The 15,960-nt window shown below is 36.6% G+C and overlaps 1 protein-coding gene across 12 annotated transcripts in view; it reads right to left on the bottom strand.

Annotated features, from left to right (window-relative positions):
• Positions 1–15,960, bottom strand: part of PTPRM (protein tyrosine phosphatase receptor type M) — a 441,163-nt gene that overhangs the window by 62,060 nt on the left and 363,143 nt on the right. The gene's annotated exons all lie outside the window — the stretch shown is intronic.

A 15,960-nucleotide genomic window follows, 5' to 3' on the forward strand; every position in this document is an offset into this window, starting at 1 on the left:
CAAACTGCTGTCTTTTAGCTACTAAATCTCATGTAAATGAGAAAGCTGAAGGTGCTAAAAGTTTATTTTTACATTAATAAAACACAGAAGCTGCCAAAAAGGCAGCAAGCAAGTTGTTATGCCCTATATGTCCTGTGCCTTCTGTGGTGTAACAGAGCATTTGCACAATCTCCTAATTTATGCAGTGTATCCATAAGTCATATAATACAGATACATTTTAAAATTTTGTATTGAAATATTAATCTTGTGTTAAAAAATACCTTGTTGCCAAGCAAACAACTGGAATGATATAATTATTATGACCTGTCCTAACTCATGTTTTCACCTTTTTACTAGAATGATCAGTAGATTAAATCTTTTGTACCGCACTAAATAGAGAAAACACTGCGAAGTTTGTATCTCTTGCAAGATCTCAAGACATTCTGAGTGGCTTAAAACAGAAAATGCCCATAAAATTGTCTAGTATTACTGTCATTTGCTGTCAAATTTAAAAAAGATGTTTTTAGAATCCAGTGATTTCCAATAACAAAGAGCATAAAAGTCAAACCAAATCCTTGATCTCGTGCTGAAGTCAATAGAACACAAGGTCATTCAGTGTCTAAAATGGCTGTTCTTTTCACAAGTTTCCTACAGTGCTGCTTTCCAATTTATGATCTAGAAATTCCTGGGAATACATGGACTACTTCTAAAATGTTTATAAATAATAACTCAAGAAAACTGTAAGCCTTGTCAGTGACTTCAATTTGTTTCTTGTTCATCTTTCCACACTTCCTTTGAAAATTTTTAACAGTTTGGAAGCTGAAATTATTAAAACCCACTAATACCAATAAACTTCTCCTTACTCATGACATAGCATCATTGGGTACAGCTCTGAGAAACACTGATTGTTACCAGGATAGAGAAGTGTAACCCTATGAATCCCAAGATGATTTACAGCTTTGGGGCTCTTTGCCAAAAAGGCGTCAATCGTTATCCGATTATAGATTTGCCAACGGCATCTAAAGCAAGCAGGCCCTCCCACTCTAGAGCACTCTCAACTCAGGCTGGATGGAAATTACTTTTCTAGTAATTTGACCAAACTGCATAAGGAATGACTCTCTGTGGGCAAAGATCTGTGTCTCAATTTCTTGTGAAGTTCAGACTCTCAGACAACGCTGGTCGATGAACAATTAAACATGGTTAAAGGCAATGAAATGGAAATGGTCAGCAGCAAAGCTCTAAAGACACAACAAACGAACAATTCATTTGATCTAAAATTTGATGTGGATTTCACATTTCAGGCAGCTAAGCAGACTACTGAAAATTCCAGTTTTTTTACAGTCCTTCTCCTAGAGAGTAATGCACAGAATTGATCCATAAGACACTACCCAGCAAGTGGTTTTGAGTTTAATTCAGTAAGCATCACATGTGCTGTTACAGAGAAAGAGTCCTGCTGACACAGCTTCTGAGCCTACACCTTGAAATATAGAAGACCCAAATATTCTCCAAGGGACATCTTGCTTCACTCTGTCCCACTAATGAACTTTTACAAAATTGCTTTAAACCAATTGAATAAAGTAAATCTCTGGAGGGAACTGGGAAAGATTTAGATGGTGCTGGATTCAGGGAAGAAATACACCAGGCAATGTAGTGCTTTCAGAAACTCGTCTGTGTCTCAGACGCAATGTACGAGTTCTACTTCTCCCAAGTGTTTGGAACTTCTGAAAACAATGATAACTTTAATGAGCCTTGCAGATAAACCATCTTTTAAAAATTTATCTGCAACAAAGACAATTCTGTTCTTTAGAATACACATATATATATCAAACCTCACACAACAGCAAAGACCAGGAAACAGATTTACATTTCCAGCTACTGCTTACTGACTTCACTTTCTTTATTATAAGCATATTACAGAAAAGGAACTTCAGACACTTATTTTTGAGTTTTTATCAATAAATTAGTGAAGAAATAAAACATACCACATGGGGAAAATAAGACATAATTTATGTATATCCATTTTTCTTTTTAATTCATTTTGGGTATTACAATGAGAAGAGTACAGCAAAGATAATTGAAGGAAGAGGTATTACAGTGCAAAAGCATAAAAAAACCCAGTTATTGTAAAAGACAGCTGGAGTGTCATTTCCTAAATTCCCCGTGTGCTGCCATTACACAAACTGCAACAGAATGATAATCCACAATGTATTGTAAGGAGAAATCTCATTTGTCCCACAAGTAAAGAACAGAGTAGATATTTCCTAACAGATGATCTGTCAAGATCTTTCCTTACTTGTGAGAAATACACGTTTCATCACAGAAATTTTTAAAATCTCTTTTCTGACATATCACTCTCCAGGGAAGCTGCTGCACAGCAGCCCACACATTATCTTTGTGGCTATTCATTCTAATTCATCCTTACAAGTTTCTTAAAACTGTGGACTGTTAGGAAGAAATATGGCCCCCAAACAGCTTCACTCCACCAAATGCTTGGCAAGGGCAATGGAGAACTGAAAATGAGTACAGGACATTTCTCAAAAAATTTAAAACATTTCTTCAGCTTGAAATCACACAGAACCCTGGCTACCTAGACTGTGATCATCTTGAAAAATGAAATGCTCTTCAAGCCAGCTGTTGTTACAGCAGACACTTCAGTATGCATGTCAACTGTTATTCTGTTATTAGAAAATATTACAATAATTAGGATAAAAACACTTTCTGAAGAAAAATTAATTACAGAGAACTGCTTTATATGCAACATGAAAACTGGTAAGTGATGCAGTAGCAGGATCATCTTAGGATGAATGTGATACTTTTGCATGCTTTCCCTCAATACTGTAGTGGTTACCATTAAAAATTAAATATTTGCCAAGGGCTAATTCACTCTGACCCTCAGACTAGAAAATAACTGCAATATTTCAAATGAGATGGGGAGATAATCATTGCAAATACAGATTTTTAAGATTATTCCCTTTCCTAATTTAAAATTCATAAGGAAAAAAAAATTGGAAAGGACCTATATAAAATACTGTTTGAAGAGGCTGGAATGTGGAGAACAGGGTAAGATCTTCAGAATGAAATTTGTATCTCTGTTGATTGTCATCTTTGCCAACACACCTTCTAGCCCAGATTTCATGTTTCCAGATAAGGATACTTAAAAAAAATACATCTTTCTAAGTGCTGTAAGGTCCACAAATGTTAAGTGTGGAATTACTATTTTTATTATTAGTCAAAAACCAAGCAGCAACTTTTCTAAAAAACACTCTGTAGTTGCTAGGTGACAACAGTGTAGTCTCTTACAACGTCATCTACAAAATGTTAACTCTTATGTAAAGAAATGAGAAGTTAAGGATATAATGAATTTCTCTCTGCCTACTTAATAAGCAAGAATATTATTTTTAGGTACAAAGACATGCTACTGCACTGTGCAACAGCCTTTAGTTTGACCTGTGGATTTGTTTTTAAATGTATCAGTCTTTATGGTATCTGATTTTCTCTACTGACTCTTGAGTTTCTTCACTGGTAACATTAATTTCCCATTGCCATTTCTAAATAACCAGATTACAATGTGTTTTAACAACACTGGTAATTTGATGTATCCAGTTATAAATACCTCTGGATTTGTTTTTAAGTTACATGCAGAGAGTTATGGACACTGTCTACTTTAAGCCAGACCAGACAACTAACAGTGATCCTAATGGAGGTCCATGTCTAAACTCAATTAGCTATAGAAGAAAATTATATTTCTACAATAGCCCTTTGAGTTGCAGCTAAATTAGATGCCTAAAATGCCTTGAATTTGATAGTGAAGATCCATTACTAGTTTAACACTAATGCTGTGTCCAGTGAAGATCCATTACTAGTTTAACACTAATGCTGTGTCCATTTTATATGTGGAGATTACAGATGGGAAAAAATGCATCCATTAAAGTCTGAGTAAAGATCTTAGGGTCACATTAGACTCTTTGTATTTACAAACCCTAGTAAATACACATTTAAGCAAGTCCATAAATGTTTCGAGGACGAGGATCTTCAGGCTCATTTAATCATTTAATGAACACTGCAAGATTTGAGAGTGTGGCAAATGTCAGTTCATTGGATTTTCAGTATTCAGAATCTGCTAAATATCTGGCATATGAGGATGTTCTTATGACTTAACAACATTAACTGTTTTGGTTTTTTTGAACAGAAAATTGAAATAAATAAGTTCCATTTGTTGATAACTCAGTATTTAGACTATTTAGGAATTAAAAAGGATCCCTGAAAGTTATGTTAAAAGAAATCTGCTAGTCACTTTGAGGGAAGCTTTCATCATTGAAAATGCATCACCTGTAGGTAATAGATCTCCCAAGTGTTTGGGAGCAGTGGCAAATGATTGCACTGTTGGCAACCACCAGTATGCAAGCAGCTCTTCGTACTTCAGTCATTGCTTTGGTCACTGTCATCTGTGGATGACAGCCTGCCACTAGAGAATATATTCACCATCAGCTTTTCCTCCTCTGTCAGCTTCAATCACTGAGAATTATGTCCAGTTTTCAAATAATGGAATTTAAAAAAAACATTTTACTGTGCCTGCCCTTGAAAAGTGTCTGTTGCAAGAGCCAATGTGAAAATCTATCCCATCAATGTTAACTGCCTTCAGAAGCTATAAAGCACTTACTGGTGTGTTACTGTAGCCTAAGCCTGAACACAGAAGAAAAAAAACCCAAAGCCCAATAAAGACTGTAGAAAATAGAATGTATTGAGGTTATTGGTAAAATTCCCTTGTTGTGTTCAGATTTTTCTGGTAAAATTAGGCTGATAGTTTACATAAGGTTTTCTATGTGTGAGATGTAAGATGCAGATCAGTTTGAAAGCAGATACAGAGTTAACAGTCTGACATACAGCACCTCTCTGATATTGTTCCCAATGCTCTTTTATGTGGTTGTTCCACCTTGAACTGATGTACAAAAACCCAGAAACACCCACTCAAGGGTTTGCATAGCCAGAGGCACGAAACAGTCTTTTCTTTCTCAGGTGAATTTAGGTTAGTCTGCATTACAAGTTAAGAAGAAGAGTAGGAAAGCAAAAGTCCTGCTGGTCTTTTGAGACACTAAACATCATACTCACTGCCTACATTAAATGTTGAATTGGAAGGGGAACTATTACCTCCTCCACTAACTGCAGCATGCCTTTCACATTCGGATTTCAAAACAAGGACTAAAACCACACAGGTAAGACAAAATCTGGTAGTAATTCTGTGATTGCATTGGTGTGCTCATTTTTCAGAGGCAGTGCTTTCAGTCAGTGCTTTTCCTAGTATGTTTGTATTTTTAAAGTCACAGGCTTTGCTACTCCCTGGATAACTGGGCAGTCTAGTCTACCTATAGCAGCACAAAGAAAATGTACTAAAATGATCAAACTGCTTCAGTACTGTACTAGATACTGACAGAGATACTTGCACCACTTATCGTGAGTTAGCTCTAGTTGACAATAGCATTGGGAAATATACATGAAATTTAGTAAACACTATAGGACAAGAGAGTAGCTCACTAGAATAGAGAAGTAACTTAAGTGGAAATGACTCGTCAGTCACTGTGAAAATTGTGAAGGTGTTGCACACCTTCAGGAATAGCAGGTTGTGAGTACCAGCTATACTGAAGGCTGGTTTTTAAGTGCTAAGAGCATTTCAACAAGATAATCAAGAATAAGTGTTTTTTTTTTCTACCCAGTCCTATATTTGAGCATGTCTAGAGTTGTCTGAGGAAAGAACCCGGGGATGAGGTGACCTGAGAGACTACAGGAGAACACGTGGCATGGTTGGAACCACCACACACACCCACCTGAATTATTTCCTGGAATGTGTCCTCTCCCACTTTCATGAGGAATAGAAGCTGTGCAATTTGTAAAACTGCACTGAACTGGTGATTGAAATATTTTGGTAGCTTAGTACATTTAGTCCCCAATAAACAATTGTCATTTGGTCTTAAATTATGACAGGGCTGCAAAAACAGAGTGTTATAGAGTACTTCTGTAATAACTAACGAAGAATTACTTTCCATATATTTTTAACCCAACCTATTTATGAGATCTGTTGGTGCAACTTACTGTCTTGTTATGTAACACTGAGGATAATACCTGAAACTCACCTAAATAGTTAATATTTAACAGCAGGAAAAGAAATCTTTATAGATTCTGCAGAGCAGTCTAAAGATTTGACAGATTACCTAGTTTTGATAGGCTTTCAGAACCATTTCCATTTTACCTACTTAAGTTTTAAAAACTCCATTACTTTTATTCCTTTAAAATTCTTTAAGACTACTGTATAAGGAAAGATTTTAGAAATATGGTGAATTACTAAGAGGACTGCAATAAAGCATACAATTAAAATTCTAATTTAAAAACTTATTCCCTGGCATACTAGACAGCAATAACTTAACCTCATTAATCTTCCTGATTTATCTCCAGCAGAAAAATATAGTATGCTGATAGGATTTCATGATCCTTTTTTACAGGAAAGACCCTCTGGGTACAATATGCACACTTGTAGTGTAACTAAAGTGCAGGATATATTATTTTTTACTTGTGTGTAAAGGAAAATAAAGTTGGTCTAAAGCAGTGCTTATTTCCTCTTATGAAAATGAATTTCCTACTTTTGGAGGATTTAATGAATATTTTTCATGTACAGCATGTGGAGTTTTCTTATCTTCCCTTTTTTTTTCCTTTACACAGTATGTAATTAGGAGTGCAAGAGCAAGAACTTGAGCAAGACTCATGACTATGAAGTCTGTAAACATAAAGTGAATGAACACAGGCTATTCTGAATACCAACTAGCTCTATGCTTTGATAGGAAACCAGAGAAAGACTTTGACCACCACAAAGGCACAATCCATTCTCTTGTGAACAAAACTATCTGCATTCATGAACTGTGCCATCTCCTTGCTTCCTCCCTATGCTGTTCTTCCAAAGGATGTAAATACACGTTTGTTGTACACACGAGTAAAAAATGGTGCAGAGTCATTTATTTCTTAATGAGAAATCCTACCCACCAGGACACAGGTATTTCTTCACTACAAGGATGGTGAGGCACTGGAACAGAAGTTGTGGATGCCCCATCCCTTGAGGAGTTCAAGGCCAGGTTGGATGGGGCTCCAAGCAACTAGGGAAAGATGCCCCTGTCCATGGCAGGAGGGGCGGAAGGAGATGATCTTTTACATTCCTTCCAACCTGAACCATTCTGGGATTTACACAAAAGGGGCTGGACTCAGGTCATGTACAGTCCACTGAATGTGAAGGGAAGGTAAATTCTAAATTGGCTTCTTTGGAAGGGTAACATATAAATATCTCAAATAGATCTCAATACTATCTTTGGAAGGGTAACATATAAATATTTCAAAAGACTTACACAGAAAGAAAATACTCACTCTGGTCACTATGACATGGTTTGAATGACGCCAAAACAAAGAGGTGTCCTAAAATGTTATATGAAGGCAGAGACGTTAAATTTGAGCTAAGGTAGGTGTCCAAGGTACCATTATAGCCAGATTTGTCACCTCTTGTTTTTCATTTCCAATTTATTCAGGAACGTCTTTTTCAAGTCCCTTTCTGCCAAGCAAAACATTCCTTCCAAAATGTTACTTAGAACTCAGAGGTACATCACTCCTAGATTTTCTTTAATGTACTCAGAATGCTAGCAGGCAGATAATTTCTAAAAACTGGTTTTAGATACCTGAGAGCTTTAAGAAAATTATTTGGAATCTTTCTGTGCACTTTAAATTTTAATTCAAAAAGCTAATAAAATATGTAAATATTTTTTCTCAGTCTAGCCCATTTTTTCCTCCAAAAGATTAGCACTTTGATATTTGATTTACTTGACAAATAATAAAAGCTTGCCCCAGGGAATGGTTTCAAAGAGCTAATGAAATATTATTAAAGTACAGCATAAAGATACAATGTGCTGTGAAAAAAGAAGGCAAGGACTGCAGATTTTTTCCTCCTACAGTAAAGAGGAGAGTTTGAAATTTGTTTAAAATATAACAAAAAAAAAAAAAAAGAAAACAAATGGAAGAAAAGAAAAAAGAAATGAAAAATATTTTGAAATGAGAAATTCAAAGTGAGACAGAGAGGGGGAGGAGAAGAAGAAAATACAAAAAAAAATCCAGGCACCAGAAGAGAAAGTCTACTTCATTTGACTGAAGTGGTAAGCTTTGTGCTGCAGTCATTAAAATTTTCTGTTCACTCATGTTTTACATAGTGATTGATGAGAGCTATTTCACTTATTGCCTAGATATGTTATGTAATGAATAAAACAAGGCTTAAGGATTCCAAGAAATTTTTCTGAAGTGGGAAATATTTTCCATGGGAAAATACTTCTTTTCCATGACTTGACTGATGCTGTAAGCCTGTGATATTCTTTGAGCAATTATATTATTTGAAAAGATATTATTTAATACCTGTGCCATTCTGCTTACTGAAGATTGTTTCTTATGAAAGGTGATCAACATTAAACTTGTGGACATACACACTGATAGGAAAGGTGACTTCTGACACATTTCTAGGTAATCCAGTAATATTTTTGTCTGATTTTATCTGCATACATCATTGTAATTGAGACAGTGCTCTGAGCTCAGAATTCACAAGAGCTGCCTGACTTTAAATTATCAGCTGACTCAGGCAGAGAAAAACTGATAAGATCTTCAAATCCCCTGTAAAAACAAGCTGTTTGTGATTTACAACCACACAATCTGGAAAAAACCTTCAATGTAATAAAATTCCCTGAAGCAACAGAAAACGGCATGTGGAAAAATGAAACAAAAGCAAACAAATGTTGAATCTGAAAAGAGAATAAACCCCTCCCCTATCTTCATCCAAGTTGTAATGTACACACAGCTGATCTAACCTTTCAGAAGTGATAAAGCACCCCTCAGATTTGGCTCACTAAGTGGGCCTCAAGGGTTTCCATGAGTGTATCTCAGCTGCTTTAGTTAATATAGTTTGAAGAGAAGATAAGAGAGAAACAAAGCTCACATAATAAGATTTTAATTCTGCTACAAGGCAACACTGACATCACATTTAACTACAAGATAAAAGCCAGAATACACTGGCGTGCACAGATGGAACACAAGTATTTTGCACACTGTTGTTTTTCCCTGTAGATAAGATAGAACTTTTTAAGGGAAGTAAGAACAGTACGGTATGCTAAAAAAGATAAAGGTCTACTTGCAGTGCCCTTTCAAAAAAAGGATAGCACTCCATTGTGCTGGCTCATCACATTTTTTGATCTTCACAGGAAGCTTTGGTGCCTCGATGTCTGCTTTGCTTGTTTGCAAATACACTGTTTGCTAGCGTATATAAAGTCAATCAGTCACTCCTCTGGGCTTGACTTTTAGGCCAGCAGTTTCCTTGTTCTAAAGAAAAAAATCTCCTATCTAAAAGCTACATGTCTATTTACCACTTTTTCTGGCTGGCATCCAGTCCCTGAGCTGATCATTTGGTACACTTTCTGCTTTGGGCAGAGCAGTAATGGGTCACAGCAGAGCCACTGAGAACTTCCACAGCAACGGGAGCTCTCGCTACTTCAGTGTTCAGAAATGCTGGCTCTGGGTTTTAAAGTTATGTTCCCTTTTCCCAGACATCCCTCTGCAGGCTCTCACTCTGTAATTGCTTCCTGTCAATCATCTTCCCTTTGGACAACTGCACACTTACTGGAAAGGTGGATAAAACCTTCAAAAAAATGGTGTTGGTCCTAGACGACTTCCCATCTGTCTGAGAAACTACTCAAAGAATAACACAGAGTATTTAAGAGCACATAAAGATAATCAGCATAGAAATAGCAGAGGTAGTAATGGGATTGACAATGATGACGAGTGTTGCTGTCAATTGTTAACCTAATTATTTTTAGTTTGCTCACTGTACACTGACAGACAGCAGCCCTTCAATACAGCCCCAAGACTACTCGTTAGAACAAACAGTGTCTGCTTAGGCACACTAATGAAGAGCTGCCTGAACTGCCTTATTTTGATGCACCTCCTCATTCCAAGAGAGGTAACCCTGCAGAAATTTATCAACCAGGCTTAAAACCAGACAGTTCATTCAAATACATAATGCAGTGAATCGAGGCTACTCCAATGACCCAGGCTCAGCTAATGGACAATGTGTAGTGGAAGTACTCTGTGGAAGTTAACAATGAGGGAAGGACAAAAGGGCTTGCTGTCCCTAAATGCTCTTATTTGAAGAGCAGTTCTGCATCATTCATCTAACATCTGATAAGTGATACTAATATTTTCTCAGCAGAAAAACAAAATGTATATGTGACAATTCCACTATAGCACATATTTACAGGAGCTTATTGATGGACATTTTGATTGTAATCTCTTTCCATGGAATCACCTATTATATTCCAAGAGAGAAACTTTCAAGGAGCTTTGAGAAGTCCTCTGAACTTGTACTGACCTTGTGCAATGGGGATCTTTGAATGTCCCAGTGCAAATATCTCCTCCTTCTTATTTATCACTGACACAGCTACATTCAGAGAATACACTCTGCACTGAAATAAGTACTGAACTAACTAACAGAAAAAAATCTGTCTCCAGCAAAAATGATGAAGATGGGAATTTGAGTGTCATGAGTTACTTACTGGGCAGATGTGCAACAAGACTGTCTCTTCTCCTCTAGTTTGGTGGTGTTTTAAAATTGCTATGTACAAGTAACACAGTTTAGTAAATTAACAACCCAAAGGAAAAAAAAAAGGGAAGAAAGTAGAAGTAGCATTGTTTGACAGAACAGACTTTTTTCTAAAGGACAATATGGTGAGTACATGAATTAAAGAGAGCTAACTGAAAAGTTACTAAGTCTATGTTAACACAAACGGATTATGAGACATGAAATTTAACAAAGAAATAAAGGGTTAGTCACAAAGAGAAAATCAGTGCAAAATACTGTTTATATTCAGAGCCTTAAGAACAGAAAAGGAGCAATCACAGTTCTGCACTTAGATCATACATATGACAATATTCTGTGGATTTTTTTCCTGGTGTGCAGGACACTTCTGAACATGTCACCTAGCTACTCTTTTGTTCAGATTCTGATCTTGCTGAGTATCAAAACAATTCTTCAGTAATGAAGATTGAGGTTTAATGACTTGATGTGTAATTTTGGCTTCTGCAATCTGCTTCTTGATTTTATCTTTTGCATAAACTGAACAAAACACAGCAATTTATCAGCTATCTGTGGACATTTCAAGATTTATATACATTGCAGCTCGAAATTTTTATTCTACATTTCCTTTCATTAGAACACTGCACTCAAGCTAGATTCATTGAGGCAAGCCAACATTATAACAGCTCTGTTGAATAGCAGCAGATGCCTTTATTTTCTGCATCCCTCTATAAAACAAAACTTTAAAAAAATTGAGTCTCTATATAAATATTTCCCTTAGAAGACAATACAAAGATTCCAGGCATCTGTTCCTCATTAAGCCAATTACTAGTTGTTTAAAATAGCAACCCAGTAAAGTCCATATTTATTAGATTTATTAATAAACTAAATTCTGCAAATAGAACAAGATAAAATGATGAAAAGTGAGCTAGATGGACAAGAGAGACCTGGCACTGAAATGTTCCAATCCTGACATTAGGTGGAATAATCAATATCCAATCTAAACCTCCCCTGGCAGGAACTTGATGCTGTTTACTTTTGTCCTGTTGCTACATGGGAGAAGAGACCCACCCCCAGCTGGTTACAGCCTCATTTCAGGTAGCTGAAGAGAGAGGTAAGGTCTCACATGTCCCACTCCGGCTCCCTACCTTGCTCTATGTCAACCTGAATCTTAGTTCCATAAGAATATATTTAAGAGTATATCTGAGACAACACCTCAGAAGAGTATGGTTTGTTTTTCTTCATATTACATACTTGAATTTGGAAGCTATCATTCTCTATAACTTCACTGTAGTCATAATAGCTGGCAACTAAACTTGTCATATCACTTAAAATACAAACACTTAATATGATACCAGATCAAACTTGAATTCTGGTGTAAATCAAGATAATTTTTCTGTTTTTCATTAGAAGATGCTGAAACTTTTCCAGGTGTGGGCAGAAACTGTATGGTGAAGGGAAAACTTCACTGCTTTGTGCACGTGAATTTCAGCTTAAATGTGGTGTGTAGTGGTGACAATCAATATAGTACTTTCTATAGAGTACTTTTTTTCCTTTTTCTTCATGAAAACAGAGGAAACCAATCTTTTTAGGACTTTTTCCCCGTATTATTGCACTTATTATTAAACTTGAGCACTCCAAAACACTGCTGCTCCACACTAAAACAGTCATATGGGTAGCACTCTCCAAATATTTCATGACACCAAAAAAAAATCATCTTACTATTACACTTCCAGATTTGTCAGTCAGGTTTCCAGGGACTCTGGCAGAAAATGAGTGCAAATACTGATGAAGCACAAGCAGACCTCTGTGTCAGTGTGCAGTTAGACAAAAACTTAGTAACTTCATTAATTTCTTGGCCCTTGGAAAAGGACTATTTTAAAAAAGATTCGACCTGATTCCCTACCAGATATTTACGGCAATTCTACTGTAGCATACTTCAGCTAAAAGAAAATATACTCCTGTTAGGTCACAATGAAAGGCATGCTTCCCAACTAGACTGCCCTATGTCAGCAAGGTTCAAATATCAATTAATGGCAGAAATAAAGTGTTTATAAAAAAAGTCACCAAAAATAAGAAACACACAGTCTCAATAGCAAGAAATAAGAAGCAATCCACAAAACAGTTAAACTTCAAAGAAGCCATAAATCCTGCACACAGCACAGCTTTTCTAGCTTTCTTTGTGTGCCAGAGATACATGTGCTTAGTAAATACCAGTAAAATAAACACAAATGCTGTGCAAAAAACTGACAAATGGAGGGAAAATATGTCAATCTCAAACCAGATCTACAATTAAACATATAAAAAGCATGAGCAATTTATGTGATTTTCCTTGTATTCAAACAGTTTTGTATGTTCTAGCTACTGTCGCTTCTATAGACTTGATTCACAATGTAACCATCAAAACTCAAAATTCAAGCTGCTGATGCTGTAAAAGAAGAGACAATTAAAAAGTCAGTGGCAAAACTGAAATGCTTAGAAAACTACTAGGAAAACAGCAAGACACCAAATTTTCTTAGATTTTAAATGTGTTTCCCAGTGCAAAACCAAAGCAAATGCTTTGGTGTGGTTTGGAAGCTCAACCTGTTTAACTTCAGAATTCAGATAATGCTGCCCCTTTCGCTCTCCAAAACATGAGAAGAAGTGGTTTACTGCCCACACTAGGAGTTTCACTACCTCAATGTACTCTAATCAATACAACTCTCTTGAAAGGGTCTAATTAATGGAAATGAGACTCTGCAGAATAAAAAACTGCTCAGAATAAAGGCTCAAGGATTAGGCTTTAGCACGGCAACTACATGCATTTTATATAAAAGAATTTTAAAACGGAATTAATTTTTTTTCCTCTTTCCCTTTACAGCATCATCAAGCTGTAGCCCCAGTCCACAGCAGTCCTGCAGTCCACCAGTAAGACAGTGGACCAGGAGAACTGCTAGTAAAAGAAAAGAACTAGAAAACACTGAAGATGCTATCTGATTTAAGATGCAGTTTGTGTTCTTTATAAACTGAAGTGATGTTAGTTCTATAAAATTGACTACTACTATGGGGAAAAAAAAGAGAATTACTGTTTCACATCAAACTGTTTACTGTGTATATACAAGAGCATTGATTTATTTTTTTTCCTTTTGATGTGAGTTAACAGCCATACTGGGTCAAACCAGAGGTCCATACAACCGATTAGTTTTTCTACAACAGAACTAGTAGCAGATGTTTACAAAAAAGTATGAAGAATAGAGCAAATAGAGAGTGAATCTTTCCCCAGCATACCCTTTTAGCTTCTAGCAATCAATGGCTTTCCTGAGCAATCTCTTCCTCAGCCAGAGACTGCACACAGCCATTGTGTTTAATAATGAATTTTTCTAGCCCATTTTTTAACCCATTTATAATTTTGGCTTCACAGCATCTTGAGGCAATGAGCTCCACGATGTAATTATGTGCTGTGTGAAAAATATTTCCTTTTGTTCATTTTAAACCTGCTGCTTAATAGCTTTGTTGGGTGCTCCTGATTCCCTGTATTATAGGAAATAATGAATAATTGCTGTTACCATTGCAGAAGTAACACTGATCTCTGGCACAGCTCAGAATACCCTAAGGGGGTATTACAGCAGCCAGGAATGAGTGATATTTCACTGTCCTAGAAAGAAAGTAGAGACTTGGTACTGGACCTGATAAAGTGGCTCTGTGTCACTTTTAAGGATTTCCTTACTCATATAATCTTTTCATAGTTTATTATGCCAGCCTTAGGGAAGCTGTGTACAACAGTGTTACACAGAGCAGAAAAGCCAGAGCTGAAGTATGAGTGGGTGAATTGAAGAAAACTACAAACCCAAAATGCAGAGTTTTACTTTAGTTTTCTTTGTCCAGCTTGACAAGAGACACCAATGAAAAACAGAAACAGCTGCAGATAAAAAAAATCAAGGCTAAGTGAACAAAAGCTCAGCAGATATCACAGCCTAATGCAGCAGAGACTGTTCTGAGATACTTTTGAAGCAAACAATACACTCAAGTGTTCTGGCAATGACTAATGGTTGACAGCACATGGAAGAGCAATACTGGGATCACAAAAGACTGACAAACTGTTGCATGCAGCCTTTTCCAAGATTCAAAAGCATGTGTCTCAACTTGACAGTCACGCTTATATTCAGAGGACTTTGGAAGAACACAAAAAATCTAAAAAGAACTATGCACTACAGCTTTTCCCCATCTAGTTAAGTCCCCTCTGTTATTTTCTTACTATTCATGTGGGGTTGGAGGTTGCTGCTTTTACTGCTATTTCCTGAGTAGAGGAAGCAGGATTTGACCTACCTTTCTAACATTTGTTATGTCACACTGGAAGTCTGCTGCTTGGCCATCATTTTTTGCCAAGGAAAAGCACAGAGATGGCTCGTGTAAATATTTAGTGTAAACAATCAGAATGGTAATATTATCTCATTTCAAAACTCTGAGCTTTGTGATACAACCAGGTATTTAAGTATCAAAGGCAAAGTGTTCCTGTTGTCATCTCCTAGACTAATCAGAAACTATGCTTACTTCAGGAACCAATACTACACTGTGTGGAAGCATCCACTGTCCCAAAGCAAGCAGCAGGAAGCATTCTGTACAGAAAGGAATAGGACAGAGACAAAAATCTACAATTTCACAAAAAGAGCATATGCCTCCTTTACTGCGGGCTCCCTTTGCTAGCTAAAGGCAGCCATAGCTATGTCTGCCCCTGAACAGCCCGAGCCCATGCATCAAGGAAGGGCCTCACTGCTTTTTATCCCCTTTGGTGTGTGGTGTAAGAGCAGAGATGGCCTATCTCTTGGAGACCCAGACCTCTCTGTAGCAGATACAACTTCTTTTCTGTAATATATTAAGAACAGTTATTATAGCATAGGCAAACACCTTAAAGCTAGATGACTAATAACTGAGCTCAGCTGATGTTAACAGAACCATGATCCATTTATTTTTAACACAGACCAAAGCAGAGCACTGTCAGTCATTAATCTTTTTAAGACCTTAAGGGGAAGAAACTGCACCAGTTCTGTGGATGGATATTCAAGCTTCTTCACCATTATATGAGCATGTCTATGATGTCCCTTGTGTGGCTTTCATTTATGTAAATTGTAAAATGCAAAACAGGAAAGAAGGTATATTCAAAGCAACTTCAAAACAGTCCCTTAAATCCCTTTAAAACCAACTGAACTTAAACATGTGCTTAAGGTCTTCCCTATCTTGGACTCCAAATCATGTTGTAGACCTAAACCTTTCAGCTTTTGTGCGTGGATTTACGTTGAGTGACTCCGACCTGCTGTTTCTGTCTTGTGAAGAAGTGTTAATATTAGGAATTTTCATCAGTTTTGAAC

This window comes from Passer domesticus, chromosome 1 (assembly GCF_036417665.1).
Source record: "Passer domesticus isolate bPasDom1 chromosome 1, bPasDom1.hap1, whole genome shotgun sequence".
NCBI lineage: Eukaryota > Metazoa > Chordata > Aves > Passeriformes > Passeridae > Passer > Passer domesticus.